We start from the raw sequence: 13,266 nt of genomic DNA on the forward strand, positions 1-13,266 counted from the left end.
CTTCAAACACTAAGGTCCAGCAAGAAGATGTGGGTGTTTTTGGTGGCCCAATTTCAGCTTGCCCACGGCCTCGGCCTTAGCCTGCACCATCACCATCACGTCCACTTCCCCGTCCCTTGCCACGCGTCTTGCCCATTGTAAATGGACTAGAATATTATACACGTTCACCACAAAGGGCTAATTTGGGAGGCAACTTGTATGTGATACGTGTGCTGGAAAACCACACTTTTACTTATCTGGACTGTAGGTAAAAATGTGTTTTGCCTTATCAGATTTATGTCAATAAGTACGTTAACAGACAGCAAAAAATACAATGTGTAGGCCTAAAATGGCCAAATTTTTGGCAATGATAAATGAGGCCTGTTGGGGAGATACCACACCGACAAATGTGTGGCCTGAATTTTTCTTATTTTTTGGTTAAATAATGCTGTATATAAGTACAGTGACACCCGGGACAAAAAAAGGAAAACCAGCCTAAACTGGCCAAACTTTCAGCACGCACAGATTTCAGCTGGCACGGAGATACCACTATGACAAATGTGTGGCCTGTATTTTTTATTGTTTTGCTAAATTATGCTGTATATAAGTACAGTGACACCCAGGACAAAAAAGGAAAGCTGGCCTAAACTGGCCAAACTTTGAGCATGCACAGATATGAGCTGATGTGGAGATACCACACCAAAAAATGTATGGCCTGTATTTTTTTTTATTTTTTCTAAATAGTGCTGTATATAAGTACAGTGACAGACAGCAAAAAAAATGAATTTAGGGCTAAAAAGACCAAAATTTCTAGCAGACGGATGGATGAAGTATGTCACAGATATACCACACTGTAAAATATGTGGACTTTTTTTTGGGGGGGTCAGCAAAATAGTGTCAAGAAATTGTGTAAGACACTCAAAAAAAATCTACTCAACCGTACTACATAAAAATGAAATATTTATCTGCACACTCAAAAGGGATTTTTGGGACCCCTTTAAAATTGTTGGATTTCCACGCTGTGCTAGGAAAAGGATCTGGCTGTATTGTGCACTGTCAAAAAGCAAATGGAGAAAAAAAAGGGCTCTGGATTGACTTGGGGCTAGGAATATATGGCCAATATATCCTACAGGTAGCACCAGCACCAGAACACTGGAAGGGAATGGACCCTCTTGATGTATGCAATGATATGCATATACACACATACAGTGCCTGCAGGCCTTGCACTGATGTGTATAGAGCGATGTACACTACCCTACCTACCTAACACTGGAACCTATATACTCCGGAATTAGTCCTTAGGGCTGTTAATTTAGCTGGAATTGAGCAGTTTACAATGGTAGACCCCACACTGACTAATAAATCCCCAATTCTGACCCTATCTCGGCAGCAGCTCTCCCTACACTATCTAAATCCAGAGCTGAATGCGCCTAGCAGGGCGGAGTCTGGTCCCTTTTACCCCTGGTGATGCTGCACAGCTAGCCAATCACTGCACAACCACAACATAGATGACTGTGGCATTTCATTGCCTGGCAGACAATCCCTGCATCATGATTGGATCTCTAAAGTCCACCAAAAAAGCTGGGTGGAGACCCGAGTTCCCGCCAAGTAATCCCGGAAATGCTCGGTGCTCGCCGAGTACACCGAGTACCGTGATACTCGGGCGAGTAACGAGTAGTGGTGAGCACGTTCGCTCATCACTAATAGTAAGTGAATGCAGATTTGCCTGTGGATTTCATCCTCCTCCACAGAGCAGGGAATCAAGAAAAATTCACTATGAAAATAGATACAAGAATAAGCATGCTGTAGATTTGTAATCAGCACCATGCTTTTATTTTCATGCAGATTTTGCTGCAAGAATCCTCTGTCTTGTTTTTGTTTGTTTTTTCAGTTTTTGAACTATTGTTGTGGGAAAAAAAGTCATGTCCAGTAATACATGAAGAAAACATTGGAATGCTTTTCACAGCTTGATCTGACAGGCTTTTCCTATCTGATGGTTATTTCTCAATGTATTTAAAACTTGTGAATTTAGCCCCTATAAATAATCATGGGGCACATTTATCATATCACATGAGTTTATGGCTTAAGTGCATTGACAATAACAGCATTTCATACCACATTTAGTAACAATACACATCTGGCCTCTATGGTAAAGCACAGCTGTGTCATAGCTGCCATGTCAGGCCTCTTTCACACATCAGTGTCTCTAGTATGTGTGGTGAGTTGTCACACACCGGAGACACGTATACACGTAGACCCTTTCCATTGAATGGGTCTGTGCACATGTCAGTGTGTTTCCACAGACCTTGTGTCCATGGGCAAAACACGCTGACATGTCCATTTTTTACTGTCAGCGCGTGCACACAGAGAACACACATTGATGTCCTCCATGTGACACGCATCGGCGCCGGGGAAGAAACGCTACAGTTAGCGTTGTTCCCCAGCGGCAGATGCTGAAGTCGGCTCTCATCATTCTCCCCTGCTCTGCCAGTGATCAGTGCGAGCAGGGAAGACTGATGAGAGTTATATTAAAGTCTGAAATATGACAGCAGGTGGGGGCTTTTGGCACAATTACTCCCATCATCTGACACTTGCTGCCACTAATATCATTGACAGCTAGGAGTGGATGATTGGGGTTTTCGTCAGCCGCCTGCGATCTAATGAAATAAATGAATGAAAAACCCAACGTAGGTTCCCCCTATTTTCTTCAATTAACCAGGCAAAACTCACAGCAGGGAGCTGCAACCCTCAGCTGTCAGCTTCAGCAAGGTTGCTTATTAAGAGTAGAGGGGTCCCCATGCTGTTTTTTAAACTATTTACATAACTAATTTAAAAAAACAGCAAGGGGTCCCCCCATTTTTGACAACCAGCCTTGCTAAAGCAGAAAACGGGGCTGGTAATTCTTAGGCTGGTCAGAGGCCATTGATATAAGCCCCCCCAGCCTAAAAATAGCATCCCGCAGCTGCCCAAAAAAGGCACATCAATGAGATGTGCCTTTTCTTGGGCTTTGCCCGGCTCTTCCCACTTGCCCTGTAGTGGTGGCAAGTGAGCTTCATATTTGTGGGGTTGATTTCACCTTTGTATTGTTAGGTGACATCAAGCCCACGGCTTAGTAATGGAGAGGTGTCTATAAGAAAAAAAATCTTAAAAAAAATATTTGTAATGCTATTGGCAATAGTAAATAACCACACAAAACTCTTGTATTATATATTAAATAACAATCCCACCTAATCCATATGTAAGCCTCATTAACCCCTTCACCCCCAGGTGATTTTCCTTTTTTTTGTTTTCACCTCCATTTCTTCCCAGATTCATTACTTTTTTTTATCAATCCATATGCATAGCCATAGGAGGACGTTTTTTTGCAGGACAAGTTGTACTTTTGAATGACATCATTCATTTTATCATGTGATGTACTAGTCAGCGTCAAAAACACTCCAAGTGCAAAAAAAAGTAAAATTTCACAATGTCTTTTTTTTAAATTTACCATGTTCACTATGTCATGAAAATGATCTGATTCTCCAGGTCAACAGGAGTTCACAGATACCAAACATATACTTTTTTTTAATTTAATTAATTTTAAAAAAATCAGACATTAGTAAGAAAAAAAATGAGCTTTTCCAAGACCTGTAACATTGTCATTTTTTAGAATATGAGACTGTGTGAGAGCTTATGTATTACCCCATTTTGGGGTAGATAAAATGTATTGATGGTTTCTTATTGCATTTCATTGCAATGTTGCAGAGGCAAAAAAAAATGTATTTCTGGCGCTTTTAGTTTTTGTAAGTTGTTTACTTATCTGATTAATTTACTTTATATTTTGATAGATTGGACTTTTACAAATGCAGCAATACCAAACGTATTTTTTTATATTTAATTATTTTATTTTTAATGGGGCAAAAGTGAGATGATTTGAACTTTTATGCTTTTTTACTTTTTTAATACTTTTAAAAACTTTCTTGTACATTTGATTGGATTTAATAGTCCCCTTAGAAGACTTGAAGTTACAATTGTCTGATTGCCTGTGCTATACATAGCAGAGCATCATGAGCATCATGACTGCTATGTATAGCAGAAATCAGGATCTCCTGTGAACACCAGCATCAGGCTCACTGTCAGGTCGGGATCACACTACCGTGTGTGATGCGAGAAACTCACAAGAGTCTCTCGCATCAACACCTGATGCCACCTGATGCTACTGCCGGCACTCAGGACCGGAGCTGTGGCTGCTAGAGATGAGCGACTTTGCATTTTTTAGGGTCGAGTCGGGTTTCATGAAACCCGACTTTCGTAAAAGTCGGGTCGAACGAAATCGTCCGACTATAGGGAAAAGTCGGAGGCTGACTGAAACACGAAACCCAATGCAAGTCAATGGGGAAGCAAAGTCGGCAGGGAGTGGAGGACAGTAAACACACCTACAGTGCCCATTTAAATGCCAAAAACATCAATTCTTATTACTGAAGCTTGTCAACCTTAATTTGCTTCATAATAATAGCTACGCATTGAAAACTGGGGGTTATTTTGCTAAAGTTGTGGGGGGTAGGGCTGGCTCCAGGTTTTCGTGTGCCCTGGGCCAAAGAGTGTCAGTGCGCCCCTTTAACACATACCACAACTCATGATGCTCCGATACGGCAGAAGTATAGGTATAGTACAATGACAAATACTTCACTGCTTACATGACATGACTGATCTATTTTAAATTGTAAAATAGCTCAAAAAAAGGACAATATATTACTCCATACAGTATTATGGCCACCTCATTGTATACCATACAGAATAATGAGCCCCATATATTTCTCCATACAGAATAATTGGTCACATATAATGTTCCATACAGTATATAATGAGCTCCACATAATGCTACAGTATATGATGGTCCCTATGGACGATGCTCCAGTGTGTTATGGGCCCAAATAATGCTCCATATATAATGGGCCCCATTTCCAATGCTCCAGTGTATAAAGTGCCCCATAGATGCTGCTCCAGTGTTTGATCTGCCCCATTTAGAATGCTCCAGGATATGATGGGCCCCATGGATGATGCTCCAGTGTCTTATTGGCCCAAATAATGCTCCATATATAATGGGCTCCATTTCTAATGCTCAAGTGTATAATGGGCCCCATAAATGCTGCTCCAGTGTCTGATGTCCCCCATTTGGAATGCTCCAGTGTATGATGGGCCTCATGGATGATGCTCCAGTGTATGATGGGCCCTAATAATGCTCCATATATAATGGGCTCCATTTCTAATTCTCCAGTGTATAATGGGCCCCGTAAATGCTGCTCCAGTGTCTGATGTCCCCCATTTGGAATGCTCCAGTATATGATGGGCCTCATGAATGATGATCCAGTGTATCATGGGCCCTAATAATGCTCCATATATAATGGGCTCCATTTCTAATTCTCCAGTGTATAATGGGCCCGGTAAATGCTGCTCCAGTGTCTGATGTCCACCATTTGGAATGCTCCAGTATGTGATGGGCCCCATTTTTAATGAACCCAGGCATGGTATGTGAAAAGAGCTCCATGGAGTAATCTGAAGTGTGTGCTGCCGCATCCTTCACTTTTGGTGTGGGTGAAGGACACAAGGAAAGAGGTTGCTCCTGAACAGAAGCCTGGACTGACGATTCAGTGTTTGCATTTTTGAAACTTCAGAAGAGGAGGCGATAGAGCTGGAGGCTGTTTCAGCAATGTAAGCCAAAAACAGTTTATGATGCTCCGGCTTTAAAAGCAGTCTACCTGCTCCCAGAAAAGGGAGCCTTACAGGCCTTCCAGAGCTACACCATGACGCAGGCTCAACACCTCCTGCCTTAGCTGCTATTGTGTTTTTGGCACTACCAGCAGATGCACCACCACCACCATCAGTAACAGGTGGCCCCCCACACCCACGTCCGTGTCCTCTTCCACCATACTTCCTCATGTTTTGGAAAATGGACACAAAATACCAGCAGATATATGATACTGTATCAGAAGCGTACAGCTCTATACAGTCTAGGGATAACAGTAAATCTCCGTATATATTTCATGAGTCATACACAGACGCTCACAGGCTCAGTATGGATTACACAATAAAACAAAAAGTTGAAAATGGGTACAGTATCACCAGATACAAGGTATATATAGTATGGTGTAAACATTCTGAATCTCCGTATATATTTCAGGAGGCAGACACAAATGCTCTCAGGCCCAGTATGGATTGCACAAGAATATGAAAAGCTGTAAATGGGTAATGTAACACAAGCGTACAGCTGTATACAGTGTTGGGGTAATCTTAAATCTCCAAATATATTTCCGGAGTAACAGACAGACATTCACAGGCTCATTATTAGTGTTGAGCTTTCCGATACCGCAAGTATCGGGTATCGGCCGATATTTGCCGTATCGGAATTCCGATACCGAGTACCGACACTTTTTTCGTATCGGATACCGGAATCGGAAGTCCAAAATGCAATGAGTCACTTTTGTGGCTCTGATTGGCTGCCGAAATGACGTCATCATGATGCGCTGTCTGTGCGCATCATGATGCGCCGTCAGTTCGGGCCTTCGGGGGGCTGTGCCGACTGTCTGGGGTCTGTACCAGCCTGCTGGTGGTCTGTGCAGGCTCCGGTGGTCTGTGCCGGCCTGCCGGGGGGCTGTGCCGGCCTGCCGGTGGTCTGTGCAGGCTCCGGGGGTCTGTGCAGGCATCGTCCGATGGGACTACAAGTCCCATCGGGCGATGCCTGCTACCATGACAGTTATTGACACATTAGCCAATGATGGGACAGTAGTAGTCCCATCATCCGGCTAATGTGTTGAATGTAAAAAAAAAAAAAATTACATGCTACATACATGCTAAATACATACAACATGCATACTACATATATACTACATGTAACATACATACTACATATATACTACATGCAACATACATACTACATACATACTACATGCATACTACATACATGCTACATACTACATACATGCTACATACATACTACATACATAATACATATATACTAAATGCATGCAACATACATACAACATATATACTACATGCATGCAACATGCATACTACATATATACTATATACTACATGTAACATACTACATATATACTACATGCTACATACATGCCACATACATGCTACATACTACATACATAATACATATATACTACATGCATGCAACATACATACAACATATATACTACATGCATGCAACATGCATACTACATATATACTATATATACTACATGTAACATACATACTACATATATACTACATGCTACATACATGCAACATACATACTACATACATGCTACATACATACTTCATACATAATACATATATACTACATGCATGCAACATACATACAACATATATACTACATGCATGCAACATGCATGCAACATGCATACTACATATATCCTATATATACTACATGTAACATACATACTACATATATACTACATGCTACATACATGCAACATACACACTACATGCTACATACATGCAACATACATACTACATACATGCTACATACTACATGCATACTACATACATACTACATACATGCTACATACATACACTACATGCATGCAACATACATACTACATATATACCACATGCATGCAACATGCATACTACATATATACTGCATATATACTACATGCATGCAACATACATATATACTACATACAATACATACATATAGACATACAGTACATATAACATAGAGTACATACTCACCGTCACTTGTCACTTTGATCCCCGAAGCCATTGTCGCCTGAGGAATAAATATCAAAATAAAAAAACACCAATATACTTACCCCGATCCGCAGAAGTCCACGAGGGTCCCACGTCCATCTTGCGTGTGGAGAACAGCAGCATCAGCTGATGCTACCGTTCCCATGCAGCAATGGCATAAAGTGAGACTAGGGACTTTTTTTTTAAAGTGGTGGAGGAATACAGTGCGGAAGGATACCTACCTTCCGTCATTGTATTCCTGGAGCTGGTAGAGAACGGTAGCATCAGCTGATGCTGCTGTTCTCCACGCAAGATGGACGTGGGACCCTCGTGGACTTCTGCGGATCGGGGTAAGTATATTGGTGTTTTTTTATTTTGATATTTATTCCTCAGGCGACAATGGCTTCGGGGATCAAAGTGACAAGTGACGGTGAGTATGTACTCTATGTTATATGTACTGTATGTCTATATGTATGTATTGTATGTAGTATATTTGTATGTTGCATGCATGTAGTATATATGCAGTATATATGTAGTATGCATGTTGCATGCATGTGGTATATATGTAGTATGTATGTTGCATGCATGTAATGTATGTATGTAGTATGTATGTAGCATGTATGTAGTATGTATGTAGTATGCATATAGTGTGTAGCATGTATGTAGTATGTATGTTGCATGTATGTAGCATGTAGTGTGTATGTTGCATGTATGTAGCATTTAGTATATATGTAGTATGAATGTTACATGTAGTATATATAGTATATATGTAGTATGCATGTTGCATGCATGTAGTATATATGTTGTATGTATGTTGCATGCATGTAGTATATATGTATTATGTATGAAGTATGTATGTAGCATGTATGTAGTATGTATATTGCATGTATGTAGCATGTAGTATATATGTAGTATGTATGTTACATGTAGTATATATAGTATATATGTAGTATGCATGTTGCATGCATGTAGTATATATGTTGTATGTATGTTGCATGCATGTAGTATATATGTATTATGTATGTAGCATGTATGTAGCATGTAGTATATATGTAGTATGTATGTTACATGTAGTATATATAGTATATATGTAGTATGCATGTTGCATGCATGTAGTATATATGTTGTATGTATGTTGCATGCATGTAGTATATATGTATTATGTATGTAGTATGTATGTAGCATGTATGTAGTATGTAGCATGTATGTAGTATGCATGTAGTATGTAGCATGTAGTATGTATGTTGCATGTAGTATATATGTAGTATGTATGTTACATGTAGTATATATGTAGTATGCATGTTGTATGTATGTAGCATGTATGTAGCATGTATGTAGCATGTAATTTTTTTATTTTTTTTTACATTCAACACATTAGCCGGATGATGGGACTACTACTGTCCCATCATTGGCTAATGTGTCAATCACTGTCATGGTAGCAGGCATCGCCCGATGGGACTTGTAGTCCCATCGGACGATGCCTGCACAGACCCCCGGAGCCTGCACAGCCCCCCGGCAGGCCGGCACAGACCCCCGGAGCCTGCACAGACCACCGGCAGGCCGGCACAGCTCCCCGGCAGGCCGGCACAGACCCCTGGAGCCTGCACAGACCACCGGCAGGCCGGCACAGCCCTCCGGCAGGCCGGCACAGACCACCGGAGCCTGCACAGACCCCCCGGCAGGCCGGCACAGCCCCCCGAAAGGCCCGTACAGACCCCAGAGAGGCTGTACAAGGCAAAAATAGGGTTTTTATTATTCCGATACCGGAAGTCCCATAGACTTGAATGGGACTTCCGGTATCGGAATCGGCGATACCCGATATTTTTTTTAGATCGGCCGATCCATTCCGATCCGATACTTTTAAGAATCGGACGGTATCGCTCAACACTACTCATTATGGATTACACCAGAATCTAAATAGCGAAAAAGGTTACTGTATCAGAAGCGTACAGCTGTATACAGTGTTGGCCAAATTTGAAATCTCGTATATATTTCTGGAGTCACCCTCAGACGCTCACTCAGTCTGGGCTTGACCATAATAAAAAAATGTTGTAAAAAAGGTACTGGATAACAAGATAGCAAGTATATATATTATAGGGTACAATTGGAATCTCCATATACATAGTCCCGTAGTCACTCTCAGACGCTTTCGCAGTATGGATTTGACCGTAATACTAAATGTCGAACAAAGGTACTGTATAACAAGATACAAGCTGTATCGAGTATAGGGTAAAAATTGGTATATATGATTCAACGTATATATAGAAGGCATAAACCACACACGCTCACTCACTATGGATGATACCGTAATAAAAAATTTTGAACAAAGGTACTGTATCAGCACATACCAGGTGTATCCAGTCTAGGGGTAATTGTAAATTTCCGTCTATACTTCCGGAGTCAGACACAGACACTCACAGGCTCAGTATGTATTACACCAGAATTTAAAAAGTAGAAAAAGGGAAAGGTATTCGAAGTGTGCACCAGTATACAGTGTTGTCGTACTTTTAAATCTTCGTATATATTTCAATCTCAGTAAGCCAGTCCAGACTCTCCGCTACTGGAAACTACATGGATACAAGTACAGATGGAAAGTCGAGTGATAGCAGAAATTTGGGAATTACTCATCACGGAAACCTCCCGGTAGATGTTGCAGAGGCGATGCAGACCCTCAATTACTGTGTCTGTGGAGACAGCAAAAACGGTTCTTTGTGAAGAAAGGATTGCTTTATCGCAGTAGCGTGGATCACATCACCGTTACTCATCTCCATCAAATTGTGATCACAGGGAGAAATGTAGACATGGTCCTCACTGCCTATCATGATGTGTCTGGTCATATTGAAGTGCAAAAGACAGAAGCCACAGGCCGTAGGCGATTCTATTGGATTGACGTGAGAGGAGACATTGAAAAATGGTGGCAGGAATGTCACACGTCTGTGACTATCACAACTGTGAAAGGTGATCATAAAGCACCACTGCATCCGCTTGTAAGTTGACGTCCATTACAAATACTGTAGTAACCATTGATCATCTGAAGGTAGAGGCCAGCAGGACAGGCCATAGCTACACCTTAACCATCATCGATCAATACACCAAATTTCTAGTGGCCGTCCCTGTGAAGGATTTAACTGCCCAGACTACACAGCAGTGGAGCACGGAGAGGTAAGTATTGCAACTTGCAAGTGCTGTGACCATGACCAAGCAGGGAGGGCACACTCATGGGCGAGGGTACTGGCACAGGGCCCCTCATAGTACGCTGGAGTGTCTGACAGCAAGTGGGCCCCCCAACCATCAGAGACACTGCATTGCACTATGAGGGGCGCTGTGCCAGTGCCGTCAGCCATCAGTGGGTCCATCCACCTGTTCAGAGCAACGGCACTTGCCCGGGTGCACCAGGTGTTGACCCCAGCCCTTGGGGGGTGGGCAGCCCAGTTAGGAAGGTTTAAAAAAATGGCATATGTTGATGTGTAGGCTGGATATTTAGCAGCTGCAAATGGCGGAATTGGGCAAGTCCGAGGAAGAGGAGGACAAATGCGAGGCAGTTTTCTGGCAACCTATGTGTCATCAGGGGAAGGTGGGACAAAATCCTTTGAAACCCATGCATGGTTCATTTTAATGAAGGTTAGATCATTAACATTTTGGGTCGACAGACGGGTCCTTTTTTCTGTCAGGATTGATCCAGCAGCACTGAAGACTCTTTCAGATAACACATTAGCAGCAGGGCAAGCGAGCTCCTGTAAGGCATATTGTGCCAATTCAGGCCAGGTGTCCAGTTTAGAGGCCCAATAGTCAAAGGGAAATGATCTGTGAGGGAGAACATCGATATGGGAGGAGAAGTAGTTTGCAACCATAGTTGACAACTGCTGTCTCCTGTCACTTTTAATCGATGCAGTATTAGCAGTCGTGTGAGCGGTACTTGAGAAATTAGTCCACAACATGGTCATGAAACCCATGTCTCCAACGCCACTTCAGCTGTGTGCACCACGAACACCTCTTCCTTTGTGCCCACTATGGCTCATGGGAGAACCAACACCGCTGCTGTGTGCTGGGAAAGCCTCAAACAAATGGTTTACCAGAGTTGCTTGTTTGTTAGCCAATTATCTCTAGGTTCTCCTGTGGCATGATGTTGTGTAATTTGCCTTTGTAGCATGGATCGAGGATGCTGGCCAGTCAGTAGTCGTCATCCTTCATCATTTTGGCAATGCGGGGGTCCCTTTTTAGGATCCGCAAGGCATAATTGCACATATGGGCCAATGTTCCAGGTGTCAATAATGCACTTCCACTGCTGGTGGAGGTGCACTTTCTGGCAAATCCACATCCCTACAGTCACGCACAAACCCTGTACCTGACCTTGGAATGCCAACATTTTCTCTTGCCCCCTGAGAAGCATCCTCCTGCCCAAAACAATCATCCCCCTCATCCTCCTCCTCTTCCTCTTCTTCCTCCACCTCATCCAGGACAGTTCCCTGACCAGACAATGGCTGACTGTCAGCAAGGTTTCCCTCCTCCTCCTGTTCCTCCTCCTCTGCTGCAGATGCCAGATCCTTAATGTGCATCAAACTTTGCATGAGCAGACGCATAAGTGGGATGCTCATGCTTATAATGGCGTCGTCTGTGCTTACCTGCCGTGTGCATTCCTCAAAATACTGAAGGACTTTACAGAGGTCTTTCAGCTTTGACCACTGCACACCCGACAATTGCATGCCTTCCCTCAAACTGCCTGCCCGTGTATCCTTCCACAAATGCATTACAGCCTGCCTCTGTTCGCACAGCCTCTCAACTATGTGCAGGGTGGAGTTCCACCTTGTTGCAACGTCTATGATTAGGCGGTGCTTGGGGAGGTGGAGCAATCACTGCAGCTTCTGCATACGACTGGAGTGTACGGCAGAGCGACAGTTGTGCGAGCACAGTCTTCGCACCTTATGGAGCAGGGATATTAACTCCGGATAATTATTAAGGAAGCACTGCACCACCAGGTTCAAAGTGTGAGCCAGACAAGGTATGTGTGTGAGTTTTGCATGGGCTATGGCTGTCACAGAATTACGGCCATTATCACTGACTACCTTGCCTGGCTCAATATGTAGACTGCCCAGCCATGACTCAGTTTGTCGCTGCAAGTAGTCGGCCAGTACCTCCGCGGTGTGTCTGTTGTCGCCCAAAGACATCATCTTTAACACGGCCTGCTGACGCTTAACACTAGCTGTTCGATAGGGGGACACCTCGTGTGCAACACTGCCAGCTGTGGATGGACTGCTCGTGCGACTGCGCTCTGTGGACAAGCTTTTGCTTATGGAGGAGGAGGAGGGTCGAAAGCCTACAGCCAACTGTTTCCTATACCGTGGGCTAGGCAGCACTATTCCACCGACGCTGTCCCCAGTGGAGCTTGCATCCACCACATTAACCCAGTGTGCAGTGATGGACACGTAATGGCCCTTGCCATGCCTACTGGACCATGCATCTGTTGTGAGGTGCACCTTTCCACTCACTGATTGCTTGAGTGCATGGACAATGCGGTCTTTCACATGCAGGTGGAGGGCTGAGATGGCATTCCTTGAAAAGAAGTGC

This window comes from Dendrobates tinctorius, unplaced genomic scaffold (genome assembly GCF_039654945.1).
Source record: "Dendrobates tinctorius isolate UK_male_01 unplaced genomic scaffold, ASM3965494v1 ptg000064l, whole genome shotgun sequence".
Taxonomy (NCBI): domain Eukaryota; kingdom Metazoa; phylum Chordata; class Amphibia; order Anura; family Dendrobatidae; genus Dendrobates; species Dendrobates tinctorius.